At 60.3% G+C, this 15761-nt stretch overlaps 1 long non-coding RNA gene and 1 other non-coding gene across 2 annotated transcripts; one reads left to right on the top strand and one right to left on the bottom strand.

The window, feature by feature from the left end:
* Positions 1–671: 671 nt before the first annotated feature.
* LOC117198475 (uncharacterized) lies at positions 672–3598 on the top strand. Its single transcript, XR_004479669.2, has 2 exons — positions 672–1908; positions 2947–3598. It is a non-coding gene; the product is annotated as an uncharacterized LOC117198475 (long non-coding RNA).
* On the bottom strand, positions 709–834 carry LOC117198479 (U6atac minor spliceosomal RNA). The gene has a single exon (XR_004479673.1). It is a non-coding gene; the product is annotated as a U6atac minor spliceosomal RNA (small nuclear RNA).
* Positions 3599–15761: the final 12163 nt, after the last annotated feature.

Genomic DNA, 15761 nt, shown 5'->3' with positions numbered 1-15761 from the left:
CAATAGAATATTACTCAGCTATAAAAAGAAATGAAATCGAGTTATTTGTAGTGAGGTGGATGGACCCAGAGTCTGTCATACAGAGTAAAGTAAGTCAGAAAGAGAAAAACAAATACCATATGCTAACACATATATATTGAATTAAAAAAAAAAAGGTTCTGAAGAACCTAGGGATAGGACAAGAATAAAGACGCAGACGTAGAGAATGGACTTGAGGACACGGGGAGGGGGAAGGGTAAGCTGGGACGAAGTGAGAGTGGCACTGACATCTATACACTACCAAATGTAAAATAGACAGCTAGTGGGAAGCAGCCACATAGCACAGGGAGATCAGCTCAGTGCTCTGTGACCACCTAGAGGGGTGGGATAGGGAGGGAGGAGATATGGGGATATATGTATATGTATAGCTGATTCACTTTGTTATACAGCAGAAAGTAACACACCATTGAAAAGCAATTATACTCCAATAAAGATGTTTAAAAAAAAAAAAATGCCAAGCATCTCAAAGAGCCGAGCAAGTAGCGTCGCATAGGTGTTTGTCCACGCGGCACACACACGTATCACACAGCCGTGTATCACAGATCCCTGTGTCGCACCCCCCGCCTATGCGCCCGCGCGCGTCACGCCCACACGTCAGTGTGGACAAGTGCAGCACACATCGTATAGCGATGCACCCCCGCGGACCACACGCCCTTGTGTCCGCACAGTAAAAAACAGTGGTTAGATGCCACAACGTAAGTGGCAATGCCTTAACCGTATGCGTGTTGTTAGACCCGAAGGTCTCTTCCATCCTTGTCAAGGGGAGTGCTAACCTTCTCTCCTTTCATACAACACGTTTTCACTCTTCGCGCGCTCCCTATTTAAGAACCCGCCTGCGCACCGCCTTTTGCTTACGGCGACTTCGCGTTCGCACCTCACACACGCTGGTGAAAGCGATCGCATCCAACAGATAGCCGAGAATAAGTTCTTTTTAAGTCGCTATATTATTTTAGCGCGATGAAAAAACTTCTTTTTCGTGTTCTAATATATTCATAAAACAAGCCAATCAGAGGCTGACAGGAACACCCGGAAGTCCAAGCGTCCCTCAGGAAAATAGATTCCCCCGGAAACAAAACAGGGTTGGCGCGCACTTCCTACAGCGACACGCCTCGCGGAAATGGCTCGGAACTTTCTGCGGAAATGGAAGTGGTTGGTAGCGAATCAGAGGACGAGGAAGGAAGAGCCGCTCCACGGACATCCGGACGCGGCCCTGCGCTTGGAACTGTGGGTGCGGCGGGAGCCGGGGCGTGGTCTGCGCATGCTCCCAGCCTACGCCACTCGTCTTCCGCGCATGCTCTGAGCCCGCTCCGCGCCATTTTTGAGCCGACGGTTCGAACCCCGGGGCGGGACGGAGTCTGCGCGGAGCCGGCTTTTGCTCTTCCCGTCCGTCCTTTCCCTAGAGTTTTAGGATTTAAATCCGATGCTTCGGGTGCTGGCCGTCCCCGCAGTGTAGACGGTGGGGCCATGCGGCCCCGGCCGAGGCGGTGACGCGGTGCCTCCCCACGGCTGCGGGCGCGTGGTTCCCCGGCCGGACGCGCGTGTGCGCTGGGCTCCGTGCGACCGGGGGCGACCTTCCGATGAACCGCGCGGGCTGAGAAAGGCGTGTGCATGTGTGCATAAGCATATGTGCATACGTGTGCAGACACGCCTGCGTGTCCACAGCGTCCGTGCACGCCCAGGCGTCCCTGAGCGCGCCCGTCCACACCGTGTATGCGCGCACAGACAGAAGGGCAGTGGACAGAAGGGGGGGGCGGTAGGTCCAGCCAAGGGACGCTGAGCCGGCTGGGGTGGACACGGCCTGCAGGAGGCTAGCAGTGTCCCCCATCCAGTTCTCCTTTGAGAAGTTCCCAATCAGCCGGTTAGTTACAGGTAGAGAGCTAACCAAGTGCGCACGGGAGAGCTCTGCCCAGTTTGCAGAGCATCGTGGGAGAGAAGGGAGAGAAGAGCCGAGGGCGTGACCAAGGGACAGGCAGGCAGCCACCAGGGACGGGGTCAGCTGGGAGTGGGTGTGCGTGTGCTCTGGGCAAGGCCCTGTCCTGCCCTGTGTCGGCGCTCGCAGGTGCAGCGCGGGGCCTGGGTGTCACCCCGGAGCTGGTCAGTACAGTGGGCTGCTGCAAGGGGCATCAGTCCTGTCTCAGTCACTGCTCTGTCCATCTGCCCACACCGTCCTAGCGGCCGGGCTTCCTTAGTCTCAGACCTGTGGGGCTGTAACTCTTCACTAAGGACGAGACGCTGCAGGCCGTGCTCAACACCCACTGGGTGCCAAGGCCCCAGTGGCCCTGCGCTAACGTCCTCCCGTTTCACGCCCCTCCCCCACGAGGTTGGTGCCATGAGCACCCACACTTGATAGCTGAGGACACAAGCCAGAGTGGTTGGGTGACGTGGACATCACACCTCCAGTGGGGCAGCAGAGGGGTTAGAGCCGGGCTGCGGGGTGAGGGGCTGGGAGTCTGCCTGTGCCAAACTGTCCTGCTCCACTGCTGGGACTTCTGCGCACAGCACCTCTGCCTTGGGCCTCCTGGGACCCTCTGGTCTGGGCACATGGGAGGGTCCATCCAGAGTGGCCCGGGGCCCCAGTGATGTCACCTCCTGCCCATCGACAGGCCACATGGGGCCTTGCCCTTCCCTTGAGTCTGTAAGCTCCTGATCCCCGTTGGCTTGGAACAAAGGGGCAGCTGGCTCCTCAGGAACCCCAGACCAGGCCTCTCAAGCTTTAGGCTGACTCCAAACCACCTAGTGTTAAAATGTAGATTCCTGGGCAGAGTCTGAACCTGGGGGGGGGGGCGGTGTCTAGCGGCAGGCCTGGGAATCTGCGTTCACGAAGCCCTTTGGGCCCCCACCTCCCGTCCCCCTCTTGACGGCCTGTCTTTGCTCTGGGTGGAGAGTGGGTGACTCCACTTCTTCCAGGCGACTTCAAGACGATGACACAGACAGGGGAAGAACTTGCAGAATAAGGTGGAGGCTGCCTGTGAGGGAAGGTGGCCAGAGGGTCTTCGCAGTGTTGAGAGGACCAGTCGGGAAGGGCCCACGAGGAGCAGCTCCCTCCCGGGACTGGCGCAGACGTGGGTTCCTGGGCTGCATTTACTGAGGCTGCTTTTCCGGGCGCCTGCTGGTGCTTCCTGGTCATCATCAGACCCGAGTTCACCGGGAACGGAACTCACTAGACCATCCCCAGGGGTGGTTCCTAAAGGCCCCCGCGTGGGATCAGGGGCTACACCCAGGAAGTCCCAGAAATAAGAGAAGGCGAGATCACCCACCTGACCTGCCTGTTTTGCAGAAGCTGAGGGAGAGGAGGGCCTTGCTGAGCACCCCCTGCCCATTGTTTCCTGGGTGGTTGGGGGGAGGACCCAGACCCAGATGGTGGAAGTGTGGGGTCCCCTCCAGCCCTGGCGAAGCCCCAGGCCTGTGTGAGCCTTTTCCCTGCAAGTGTCCTGGTGAAGATGCTAGATTAAATACCAACGCCTGGTTAGATTGGAATCTCAGGTAAACAGCACTGAAAGTGTGAGTATGCCTCAAATATTTTATGGGGCGGTGCTTATACTAAAACGTATTCACTATTGCTCTGAAATTGTCCTGGATTTTCATTTGCTAAATTTGGCAACCCCAGGAACAGGGGAGGGGGCGCTCTTGTCATCTGCCTGGGAAGCAGCCCCTCCCAAAGTGTGCTTTAGGGACCGCTGTGCAAACAAGGGAAGGGCTTCCCTGGTGGCGCAGTGGTTGAGAGTCCCCCTGCTCAATGCAGGGGACACGGGTTCGTGCCCCGGTCCGGGAGGATCCCACATGCCGCGGAGCGGCTGGGTCCGTGAGCCGTGGCCGCTGAGCCTGCGCATGCGGAGCCTGTGTTCCGCAACGGGAGAGGCCACAGCAGTGAGAAGCCCTCATACCCAAAAGAAAAAAAAGGGAAGGTGTCCTATGGAAAAAAGGGGAGGAGCTTGTTTGGGGAATTCTGTGTTGAACCAAGTTGCAGAGTCCTTCTCCGCCCCCACCCCCCTTAAAAAAAAATTATTTTATTTATTTATTTTTGGCTGTGTTGGGTCTTCATTGCTGCACGCGGGCTTTCTCTAGTTGCAGCGAGCGGGGGCTGCTCTTCATTGCAGTGCAGGGGCTTCTTATTGCGGTGGCTTCTCTTGTTGCGGAGCATGGGCTCTAGGCACGCGGGCTTCAGTAGTTGTGGCATGCGGGCTCAGTAGTTGTGGCGCACGGGCTTAGCTGCTCAGCGGCATGTGGGATCTTCCCGGACCAGGGCTCGAACCCAAGTCTCCTGCATCGGCAGGCAGATTCCCAACCACTGTGCCACCAGGGAAGCCTCCCCCACCCCCTTTTTAAAGGAAAGCCTGCTGGGGGGCCATGGAGCTTGTGAAAATGAGGGCTGGAGGGGGTGTGGTCATTTAGTCATCCATCTTGGCTCATGGGCTGGTGGCATGCAGATCTGTGCAGGAGGGAGAAGAGAGGGCCCAGGGGAGGGAAGAAAGCAGAGGAGGAGGGGGAGGAGGAAGGCCAAAGACAGAGGGGAGGAGGCTGAAGGGCCTCAGCGGTACTTGGGTCCATCAGACCAGCCAGGGTCCACGCCAGGGCACCCCCTGGTGGTGGCCACCGGATTTGCCAGCACAGAGCTTGGATGGTTGGCTCTGCACATCCAGCCCCATTCCAGTCCCTCAGTCCACTTGTAGCCCTGGGGAAGCACTCCACAGTGGGCACTGAGTCGACGAGTTCAGGCAGTGATCCGGGTTGTTCAGAGCCAAATAATCCTCCTTCTGCTCTGATTATAATACTCTTATTTCCAGGTGCAGGTGACTTTGGAGAGCTTGAGTTTTCCAGCTCTCTGGTGAAGGCTGCACCTGATCTGGAGAAATGTCAGGGTCAGGACTCAGCAGCTGGAGGAAGTCTGAGGCCAGTTTGGGCCCCCAAATGTGGCCAGTTCCCTTTCCCAGAAACCCACCTGTGGGATGGCCCAGCTCTGCTGGCTTTCACAACTCGGGCTTCTTGGCACCTGCAAGGAAGGGCAGAGCCATAGATGGAAACGCTCGTCCCACCCCCAGCACCATCCTGTAGAACTAGGGATCTGGTGGGATGAGAGCTAACTCTTGACTCAAGCATTTGTCTTCACACATCTTACTGTCCGCATCCGTGGGCTGCGTGGGGTGAGGGTGGGTGGCTATGGGGGAGCCTGGCCCCTGCCCCACTCACCTCCAGCTCACAGACCTCTGCCTGCTGACCAGGCGGCCCCTAAGCCCTTTCCAGCTTCCTGGGAGGTCCTCGGCTGGGCGGGGGAGAGCAGTGACATTCCCAGGAACGGCGACAGGCCCTGAGGACTCGTCGCCTTTTGGAACGGGAGACCTTGGTGACCCAGCAACCTTCTGGGGCCGTCACGAGCCTTTCAGAGTGACTGCTGGGGCTCAGAGCATCAGCTTCAAGGCCATTGCTAGCGGCCACCACCTAGACTGGGGGCCTTTGGAATCGGGGAGGCCCCAGCCTGGGGGTGCCCCTGTCCACTGGCTCCTGTCTTGCTGGCCTTGGAGTGGCCGGTGGGTTGCCCCCTGGGTGGTGGGTTTCTGCCCCTTGCCTGTTCTTTGCTCTCTGTAGGAAGGGACACCCCAAGGCTGGGCATCCACGCCAGGAGGTCGCTCCTGTGGGAGCAGCGCTGGGTGGGTGGGGAGCTCGGGCTTTCTCCTCCACCAGGGGGCGGGGTTGCACCTCTCAGGGTCTATGCCGCCTGATGGAGCTGGAGCATCCTTCCTGGGGGAAGGGCCTGCATCTCACCTTCTCTAAGCCTCAGCTCAGCCCCTGGAGCAGAGACTACTTTCTTGTTCAGAGTCCGGCTCTCTGTGGCCCTGGGCAGGTCACCTCACGGCCGAGCCTCAGTTTCCTCCCTTACAGGACTGGAGCTCAGGGCCTGGCTCACAGGGAGGGTTCAGTAGAGGGTGGCTGTTACTGTCCTATTCTCCAGGTAGAGAAACCGAAGCTCAGGGCATTTCCAGGATGCCTAAAGGTGGTACCCCCAGGTACGGCAGGCAGTGGGGTCTGGAGCCCAGGCTCTTGGGCCCCCAGAGGCACCAGAGGTACTGGGAGGTACCGGGAGGTGCTGCGGGCTGGGGGCCGTGCGGGGAGACGTCAGATATGTACGGTTCCTGACATGCTCCCGACACACAAAATCTCTATCCACGTGTAGCCTGGACACTTTTCCTGGAGTTAATTCTTTCAAAAGTCCATTTTTTTTCTCATTATACATGGTATACCTACTCATTGCACGTGCATTTAAAACCACACAGGAGCAAAATAACCCTGCATCTTACCAACCACCCATCTCGATCGGCACACTTTTTACTGGTTTCCTGTTTCCTATAAATTCCTGTGTTGTAAGATAGGTTTGCAATGACTTGAGGGGTACCCTAGGCAGGACCAGCAGTAATCTTTTTTCCTGGTGGTGGAGGACTCATCTAGAGGTCTGCTGTGCAGAGGAGGGAGGGAAGGTCCAGATAAGGGGACTAACTTTCCAGATTTTTCTCTGTGTGTTAATGGGCCCAGATGGCTTAAGGCAGGATTTTCTTTGTGGTGCTGAGCCTCTGCCCCTCTCGTCCTGAGTGTTCCTGAGGATGAGGTATGTCGCTGTGCCGAAGTACAGAGTTAGTGCTGTTGCTTTTTGTCCCCAACAGCTGTTATGAAATTGACGCTGTGTCTTGCAGTTGATGGCGGGAGGGAGAAAGTGTGATCTTTGAAACCTGCTTTTTCCCTCTGCAGCGTCTGGAGCCTCCGGGCAGGCAGGGTGGCGATGTCCGCCAACCGTCCCTCCGAGGGATGCCCCCAGGTCGCTCGGCCAAGCCCACAGGACGGGCGATGACGGTCCAGGGGGGTGAGGCCTCTCCTCGGGGACTGCTATTAATAAAGTGACCACTGACCCCGGATGTGTGGAAGGAGGAGAGGACCGAGCGTTCCCAAGGCTGGCGTTTGGCCGGAGGCCTTTCTCGCGTGACCGGCCGGCCTCCCGGGCGCTCCGGTTCTGCCCTGGCCCCCACGGCCCCGATGGACAGGAAGCTCCTCGGGGACCAAGCACGGGGACTGCCCTTCCTCCAGGATATAAATGTCCCAGGACCAGCTCCCTGCAAGCGTCCTGAGACCCCGAGGGAGGGAGCCTCAGGCCTGGGGGCCCAGGCAGGACCCAGACACAGGTCACCCACCCTCCAGGAGCTGGCTCGCAGCTGCTCCAGAACTTTCTCAGGCTGCCCCGCTGCCCGGCCCCACTTACAGGCCCCAGAGGCAGCCTGGCAGAGGGTCCTGGTTTATTTCTCTTCTCATTCGGTCATCTGTGGGACAGGAGAGGGGACTGTGTCCACGTGCCAGGAGTCCTTCCCCTCGCTGGGGAGACAGGGAAGACGTGATGGGGGCAGTAAATGGCGTTTGTGTGTCTCGTGTCCTCTGCCTCCGTGTGCCGTCCTCCTGGGCCTGGGCCTGGGCCCTTGGGTTTCAGGAAGCAGAGACAAACGTTTAAACGAGCATTGCCGGAACAACTTGGCCGACAAGAGTCTGTGCGGGCACACGTCCTGCACCTCGTCTGGGCCCAGCTGCGCCGGGTGCTCTGTCTCGGTTTCCTCATTGGTCCACGCACAGCTCTGCTGCCCCTGCCCCATGGGTGAGATGCTCACTCTGGGCCCCGCAGCCGGAAGGAGTGGCGCTGGCAGCCATCCCACTATGGCCCCTGGCTGGGAATCTGGGCTCTTCCCAAAAGGCTGCAGGGACGTCGCCCCTGGGGCCTGGGTTCTGGTCCCTCCGGTTGGAATCTGGAAAAACTCTTGCTGGACGGAGAAGCAAGCGCTCCCGGCACTGTTAAAAGGACCCAAATAGCCTGGTGTGGATAATCATCAGTGATTCTCATCGCTCTGCCCCCCAGCAGGCCCCGTTCTGCCCCCTGGACAGCGCGTGGGGGTCACGGAGCCCTGGAGCCCTGGGATGGAACACAGTCCTCCTAGTTCTTGGCCCTGGGGGGTCAAGTTTGGCAGGGGTGCTGGAGGACTCAAAATGATGACTCATTTACACACCCTTCGCTTGGGGCACCAAAACTCACCCTTAAGAGAGAGACTGGAAGGAATTTAGCTTAAGAAAGGCTGCCAGACAGAGCACGGCTTACCCGGGAGGAAGTGGCGGGCGCCGGCGGCCTGCCCCTCTCCCCCTCAGGCAGATCAAAGCGGCCCCACCCTCTGAGTGCAGGCTGCAACCAGGTGCTACCCGGAGGATTTCCACCCCTGGGACCTGGGCATTGCTTTCTCCAGGTGACAGAGGAGAAAGCTGAGGTTCAGAGAGGACCCCCAGCCAGAAGAGAACAGAGAGGGATTTGAAGGCAGCTGCGGGTAACTGCAAAGCCCGGGCTGGCCCCTGCTGTCTACCAGGCGACCGAGACTTCTGCCACATGGGGGTCTGGTCCCACCCCCTGGCCAAACACTGTGGGATGTCTGCTAGAGTTCTCCCCCAGGGCCGGTGTGCACAGCGCCTAAAGGCTCCGAGAAGTCCTGTGGGAAAGGATTCTGCTCCCCGTTGCGCACCCAGCACTTCGCAAAGCCCCGTCCCCACGGAGCAGCGCCAATAGCACCCCGTCGTGGATCTAGGGCTCCACAGACACGCATTGGGAAGAGTGCTGCCCTGTAGGGAAGGAGGATGGCTGTGAGCTCTGGGAAGGAGTGGGCCGGTGGGGGTGGGCCGGTCTCTCCTGCCTGCATGGTCCTTCCCCGGGTGGGGTGGGGCGGGGTGGGGGCAGGCCGGTGAGGATAGGACCACCCAACCGGTTGCCCCTGGAATGCCCGGCGCCCCTCTGTAGGAGCCTCAGGGCCCTGGGGCGAGACCTTCCCCTGTCTGCACCCCTCTTCTCAACGGTGAATGGAGATGGAAACGGTGCCCACCTTTCAGGGGAGACACAGGGGAAGACCTCGCCCAGCAGTGGTAGTAGACGCTCTTCATTCAGGGGACCATTGCTTGTGGAAGGTCAGTCCCGGCAAGAAGACATTCCCCAAAGGCACACGACCCTACCTTCTTGCAGCTTCAGGCCTGGCAGGGAGCCGGCAGTGAACACACGGCTCCTGGATTGGGTTCCTGAGGGTTCCAGGGGCTGAGGGAGCTAGTCTGGGGGGTGGGCAGGGAAGGATGAGACCTGGAGTCGGAGTCAGGGTTTATCCAGGAAAGAAGAAGAGGGCTTTGGGGTGAAGACACCGCCAGTGTAAAGGCCCTGGGGCAGGAAGGAGCAGCGCCCTCCAAGGCCGAAAGGAAGGAGAGACACACAGGAACACCCGCAGAGGAGTCTGGGAGGCTGCAGAGGCAGCAGGGGGAGGGGCCAGGCAACAGGATCGGATTCCCCAGGGCAAAAGTGGGCAGCATGGAGGAGGTGGCCCAGTGAGTCACTGCGGTCGTCAGGGTGGGACGTGGGGCTGGTCTGCCCTGGGAGCGGTGGGCTCTGCCTCGATGCTCCTCCCAGCGTCAAACAGCCGCTGCCCTGCCCGTCCATCTTATCCAGGGCGCCAGGGTGCCGCACTTAGGGAGGCTGGCGGGCGCTCTGCCCATGCGTCCCCTCGGGGAGATGGTCAGCGCAGGGCCCCCTCCCAGCAGCCTGCTCCTCCCAGCCAGCCCCACCGGCCCCAGATGTGGGAGATGCTACGTTGGAGAGGGCTGAGAAGCGCATGTCGGAAACTTGCGGTTCTGGATACGCAGTCTGCATGGCGGGGGCCCAGGCCTGGACCATCGCTGTGCCGGCCTTGGAGGGGCTGCCCTGGTGAGGGAGGTGGGGAGTCACTGCTGCAGCCTCCACCCTACTCCCGGCGTCTCCCTGTACCGCGATGGTGGGGGCGACAGCAGTGCCCACTCCCGGGCCCGGCTCCGTGCCAGCTCGGGCCTCCCCAGGACCACGAGGTGGGCGGTGGTCTCCCATTTACGGATGAAGGAAGCAAGCACGGGATGGGATCACGGCAGAGCGGGGGTGGCTGTCATCTTTTGGGTCACGTGCCCTAACCTGGACTTTCTGTGGGCAGCGCGGGCTCAGCCCCAGAGGCAGGCGTGACTGAGAAGGTCCCACAGCGGGCGGGGCCGGGGGGTAGAGGTCGGGGGGAGGCCTGGACTCTGCTGGCCCGGCGCAGCCCACTGAAGCATCCTGCCCTGACCTGACGACCCTGCTGTTGCCCCGGCGGCCTCTGCTGTTTCTGGCCCCTCTGAGCCTTGGCCCGATCACGTCCCCAGCTCCCTGCAGGCTCCACACTCGGCCCGCTGCCCACACAGGGGACAAGAGCCGCGTTGGACCCCTGAGCTCGCTGCAAAGACAGGGAGGTGGTTACTGTGTACCTCCCGCTAGCCAGGCCAGATGTCAGGGTGTGGCCAGGGCCTAAAGCAAAGGCAGGAAGGCCCGGGGCTGCTCTCTGGGGCTCTCTGCGAGGATGCAGCAGGGTCGTCTTCGGCTCGGACGCCGGGGTCCCGCCCACCGGGCTGCATCCCCGCTGTGTCCTCGGTGGCGTGGGCAGGGGCAAAGGAAGCTGTCTGCCTGAGGCTCCTGCAGCTGCTGTAACAAAGCACCCCAGACTGGGGGGATGAAAACCACAGAAACACGTGCTCTCCCAGTGCTGGAGGCCCGAAGTCTGAAATCCAGGTGTGGCAGGGCCGCGCTCCCTCCAGGGGCTCCAGGGGAGGGTCCTTCCTGCCTCTTCCAGCTGCTGGGGGCCCAGGCGTCCCTGGCTCACGTTCATGGGGTCCAGGGGACGTATCTCTGTGGGGCCAGCCTTCACCCCACTATACTCTCCAAGCCTCCGTCTCCACATCTGGAAATGGGCGCATCGTGAAGACCAGATGGGGCTGAGCGGAGCGAGCTGCTGCTGTTTCTGTGCCCAGCCTGGACCTCCTCCTTTACCCGCAGACGGCTCAGTCCCCTCCAGTGAAGCCGCCCCTCCTCGGGCATCAGGACCTGGGTTTTGGCCCTGCTCTGTCACCAGTCCCTTCGAGACCTTGGGGAAGTGGCTCCTGCATCTTTGAAATGGGAAGATTCCTGCTGGGGGTAGGGGGATGGAGTCCTAGGCCTTTTAGACTCTGGCAGAGGCCTGTTCCCGTTCCACAAAAATGCTGCTATGTTCACGGTTCCAGGGGCTCAGAGCCCTCCAGAACCTGGGTTCATTTCGTGCTATCCATTAGGCCCAGAGTGAAACATGGAGGCTGGCGAAGCTGTAGGCAGCTGGGAGGCAGAATGGTGCACTGGCGCCAGCTGAGGCTGGGTTTCCACCTTCAGGCCTGAGGGCGGGGGCCAGGCTGCAGCTCTGCCCGGGGCCCCTCGGCCCTGAAGGTGTGGCCGTGGGCCTTTTCCTCACCAAACAGGCTGGCAGCTCCCCCAGCCCGCAGCCCGCCTGGGCCAGCAGTGAGCCCCACGGTACTGCCCCAGGCTCCCCACAGCCCTGGCTCACGGACCGGCTGGCTGGCTAGCTGACGTGCTGTGTCCACTCACCCCTCCCTGCCCGATTCTCTTGTTTATTTAGCCTGGAGTAACCCCTGCGTTGCCTCTGCTCAACTGGGCGCCAGCACCCTCCACACTTGGCCCGTGACCTTGGGATTCTGGGCCCAGGGCTCCTCTTCCCTTCCGGGCCGGTGTCCAGGGTGGGCCTGGGGGACCGGAACACGCGGCCCTGTGCTGACCACATCAGGCAGCAAAGCGTGGACTGAGCGTGGCCGGGGCCTCCTCCCCCACGTCTCCTCCTTTGTAAAAGGGGGTGACCCCGTCTGCCGCCAGGGGCCCCGAAGAGTGCACAGTAGGTGTGACCCTGAGTGCGGCAGGCATTTCTGTGGGAGCGAGGGCACGTCTCGGGGCTCGGGGACGTGAGCAAGCCCTCAGCTGGGGGCTCTCGGGAAGGTCTCACAGAAGGAGAGGTGAGTGGACGTCTGGCTCTGGTGGGCGTCACCTTCCAGAAGGAGGAGACTGATCAAAACACAGGGAAAATGAGGAAGGTTCACAGGACAGGAGGTGGACGGGGCTGAATTCGGCTGGGAGGTCAGGGAAGGCTTCTCGCGACCCAGCTTCCATCGGAAGGCGAGGACAGAGCTAGCCACAGGGTGATCTGGAGAAATGGAATCCTGGGCTGGCACGTGCAAAGGCCCTGAGGGGGACGAGCTCGGTGACTGAAAACAGATGAGGCTGCAGGGGTGGAGCTCAGGAGGGCCTCAGGGCCTCCTTTGCTGCCGTCTTTGGGCTCAGCCCCCTCTGATCCCAGCCCCAAGCTCTGAAAGTCCTGGCCCCCGTACTGGGCTCCCGATGTCTGCCGTGTGGCCCTGAATCCATCAAGCCCTGGGCGCTCATCACTCCTTACACCTCACCTCACGTTCCCCCGCTCAGCTTCAACGTCTAAGGGTGAAGCTTAGACACACCCTCGTGCCTGCCTTCCCTGCTGCCACACCGCCACCCTCCCCGAGGCTCTGCCCCGGTCACCCTGTGACATCCCCTCTTTGACTGCCGCCCCCGTCATGCCGCCTCCCTCCCAGGCTGTCCTTCTGCTGCCGAGGCTGCCGTCACACCCAGAACCCCGTCCCCACAACCCCCCTTGTTGTCACCCCATTCCTCCGCTCCCGTTACCCAGAGGCCCCTTAAGAGATGTGTTCCCCTTGCAGCCCCGCCCCCTTTTGCCCAGGAAACACCCCCCCAAGCGTGGCTCCCCTCCTCCAAGGGTCACCTGTGCAGAGCCCCATCCTCTCTAACTGGACCGTCTTTACCCTTCCTTCTTCCACGTGGCTGCGGAGCCCTCCCGTCCGGGACCCCTGTGGGCTGTGCCTGTGCTTGGCCTCAGGTGCTGGTGGGTCCCAGTCTCCCCCCTTGGCTGTCTGCATTCCTTAGAGCGTCGTCCAGGCCGTGGCTTCTAGTCCCTTCTATGGCCCGACGACCCCACACCCCTCTCCCTTCAGCTCCTGCGCCGGGGTGTCCGCGACACGTCCAACCAGGAGTCCTGGCTACTCCGTTGCCTGCCGCCCCCAGACAAGTTCCCCGCACCGTCCTGTCTCTGATGGCGGCCCCTCATTCACTGACGGGAGGAAACGGAGGAGGGAGAAAGCTGGTCTCCACGCTGGCTCTGGACTGAGCAAGTGAGGGGCGGGCTCCCGGCAGGCAGGGGGACTTGGCTTTGACCTCAGAAGCACCTGTCTGCCGAGGTGTCTCTCCCGGACACATGCTGCCCGGGGGTCACAGGAGTCTCACGACCAGCCCGGGCGGCGTGGGGGGCCGGTGGGGGTGCCGCAGGAGGGGTGGGGCTCCAGCAGGGTCCCCCTGCCTTTCCAGCTGCGATGTGGGAGCAGCGGACAGACCGGCCGCCTGCCCACCAGGTCCGGCTCATGTGCCGGGGGTGATGCGCGAGATTCCAGTGCCAGGTCCTGAAGACGGACTCTATCAGTTCCCGCACTGCGAAGGCGGCCGGTCACCTGGCGGTTTCAAAGGCCACTGCTGCTGACGTGGCCACAGCTCCCTCCAGTTTCACCCTCAGGGACCCTGGGGTGGGGGGAGTCAGGTGTCACCCCCTTCCCAGGTGAGCTCCGAGGCCCTGTGACCTGCTGAAGATCACGCGGTCGGTTCCAGGCCAGGTGCCTTTCTGTGGTCCGTTTCTGGGCTCTGAGGAGAGCTTTGGAAAAGAGGGAAGTTTTAGCATTTAGTTGTGGGAAACCCCCAGGTATTCAGTATACAAAACTGAGACAGAAGGAATAGAAAGGTGAAAAAGGGAGGATCAGTTCTACCCCCAGAGACCACAGCATTTGGCGCCTTTCGTGGGCGCGCGCGCGTGTGCGCGTGTGTGTGCGCGTGCGCGCGTGCGTGTGTGCGTGTGAAAATTGCCCTGTTTCCTTCCAGGACAATAAACGGGGAAACTGAGTACCTTTTCCCTCCATCTCATTAATTTTAGGTATTAACAGAACAATCACTGCCAATTCATGAGGGGTAAAGAGATGTCTTCTTTCTTTTAACTTTTGAATTTTGTGGAGTGAAACACTTTGAAGTGCTTATTGACTATAAGTGAATTGGTGCTCCTGTTCTTTGCCCGTTTTTTTTTTTGTGTTGTTGTTGTTTTTTGTGTGCGGTACGCGGGCCTCTCCCTGTTGTGGCCTCTCCCGCTGCGGAGCACAGGCTCCGGACGTGCAGACTCAGCGGCCATGGCTCAAGGGCCCAGCCGCTCCGCGGCATGTGGGATCCTCCCGGACCGGGGCCTGAACCTGCGTCCCCTGCATCGGCAGGCGGACTGCCAACCGCTGCACCACCAGGGAAGCCCCCTTTGCCCATTTTTTACCTGATCGAACAACATCTTTGTTACGTGCTTGTAGGACCCTTTTCTAGACTAATAATAGAAAATCTTCTCCAGCCGTATGTGCAGCAAGTGCTTCTCCAAGTTTGTCTTTTTTGCCCTTTGGCTCTGTCTGTAATTTGTCTTTGGAGTTTGAACGTTAACACTTCTCTGGATCCGTTCAAGTTGCTCTTTCCTTGATGGTGGTCACGCTGGCGTGCGCTGGGTGGGGGCCCTCGGGGAGGGGGCAGCCCCTGGCCGGGCGCCGTCACTGTGAAGCTACGGCGGGAGGGGAGCGCTGTTCTCTGAGACTGGAGCCCGCGCTACTGGGGGCTACTGTTCCTGGAAACGCGTTTCGTGGTGGGACAGTTTGGGGTCATCCCTTTTGGCTCCCGTCAACGTAAACAGGACATTCTGTGCAGTAACAGAGATTACGCTTTGTTTGTTTGTTGGAAAATCAAAGATATGTGAACGGGTGTGGGTGTGCGTGCAAGCGTGTGTGGGGGAGCGCAGCGAGACTCACCCAATTAGCAGTTAAAAAAACGCCTTTTGACCATCCTTAAAATCCACTTCCTTTTCAGTGCAGAGCGCGGAAGGGGCCGGGCCCCTCCCCGAGCCCTCAGCCCTCCCGTCATGGGAGAGCCCTGCCAGCGGGGGGCGGGGGGAGGGTGGGAGGCAGCAAGCAAAGGGAGGGTGGTACGAGGGCAGCACATGGGTGTCCAAGGCACCCAGGCTTCCCCTCAGCATCCGGCGTCTCCCCCGATGTGGGCGAAGACAGGAGTCCTTGAGCCGTGTCCAGCACGTTCTGTCGTGTCAGGTAGAGGTCGCGTTTGCTCCGGACAAAGGCTGCTTGGCCGACAGGCTTCCCAGCACCATGCCCTGGTTGGGGGCCACTGCCTGTGTCTCTCTTCAGACCCACTTTACAGATGGGGAAGCTGAGGCCTGGCGATGGGGTCAAGATGTCCAAAGTCACAGAGCCGGTGGGAGCCTTGGTAGGCCTGGATCCCTGCCGCCCTGCCCCACACCCCGCCAGGGCTGTCTCTGCCCCATCACTTGACTGTGTTGGAAACAGACACCCTCTTGCCACTCAGGTGTGGTCAGGCTCACAGCTCCAGGTTTTGCCCCCATGAGATGGGGAAGACGCCTCCAGCCTAGGGTCGTGATGGCAAGGGTCCCATCAGACGGTGAGAATACAGTCTCTGGCAGACGGTGCCCAGTCAATGCTGGTGATGACAGAAGAGAAAAGTGTAGAATTGGTTTCACGTTGTGATTGTTTTTACATTAATGATTCCCATGAGGCTCCCAGCCTGGGGAGGAAGGGGTGATTTCACGCTCTCATGACGCGCCTGTTGGGGCAAGTACCCTGCCTCCCAAATAAACCTTCAGGCAACCGAGAAGTGGTCAGATGGCCAACCTCCCAAGGATGCCCTAGAGTGGGCCCACCTCACACGTCCCTGTAAC

The sequence above is a fragment of the Orcinus orca genome, chromosome 6 (assembly GCF_937001465.1).
Source record: "Orcinus orca chromosome 6, mOrcOrc1.1, whole genome shotgun sequence".
NCBI lineage: Eukaryota > Metazoa > Chordata > Mammalia > Artiodactyla > Delphinidae > Orcinus > Orcinus orca.
This window is presented reverse-complemented; position numbering and strand designations above follow the sequence as displayed.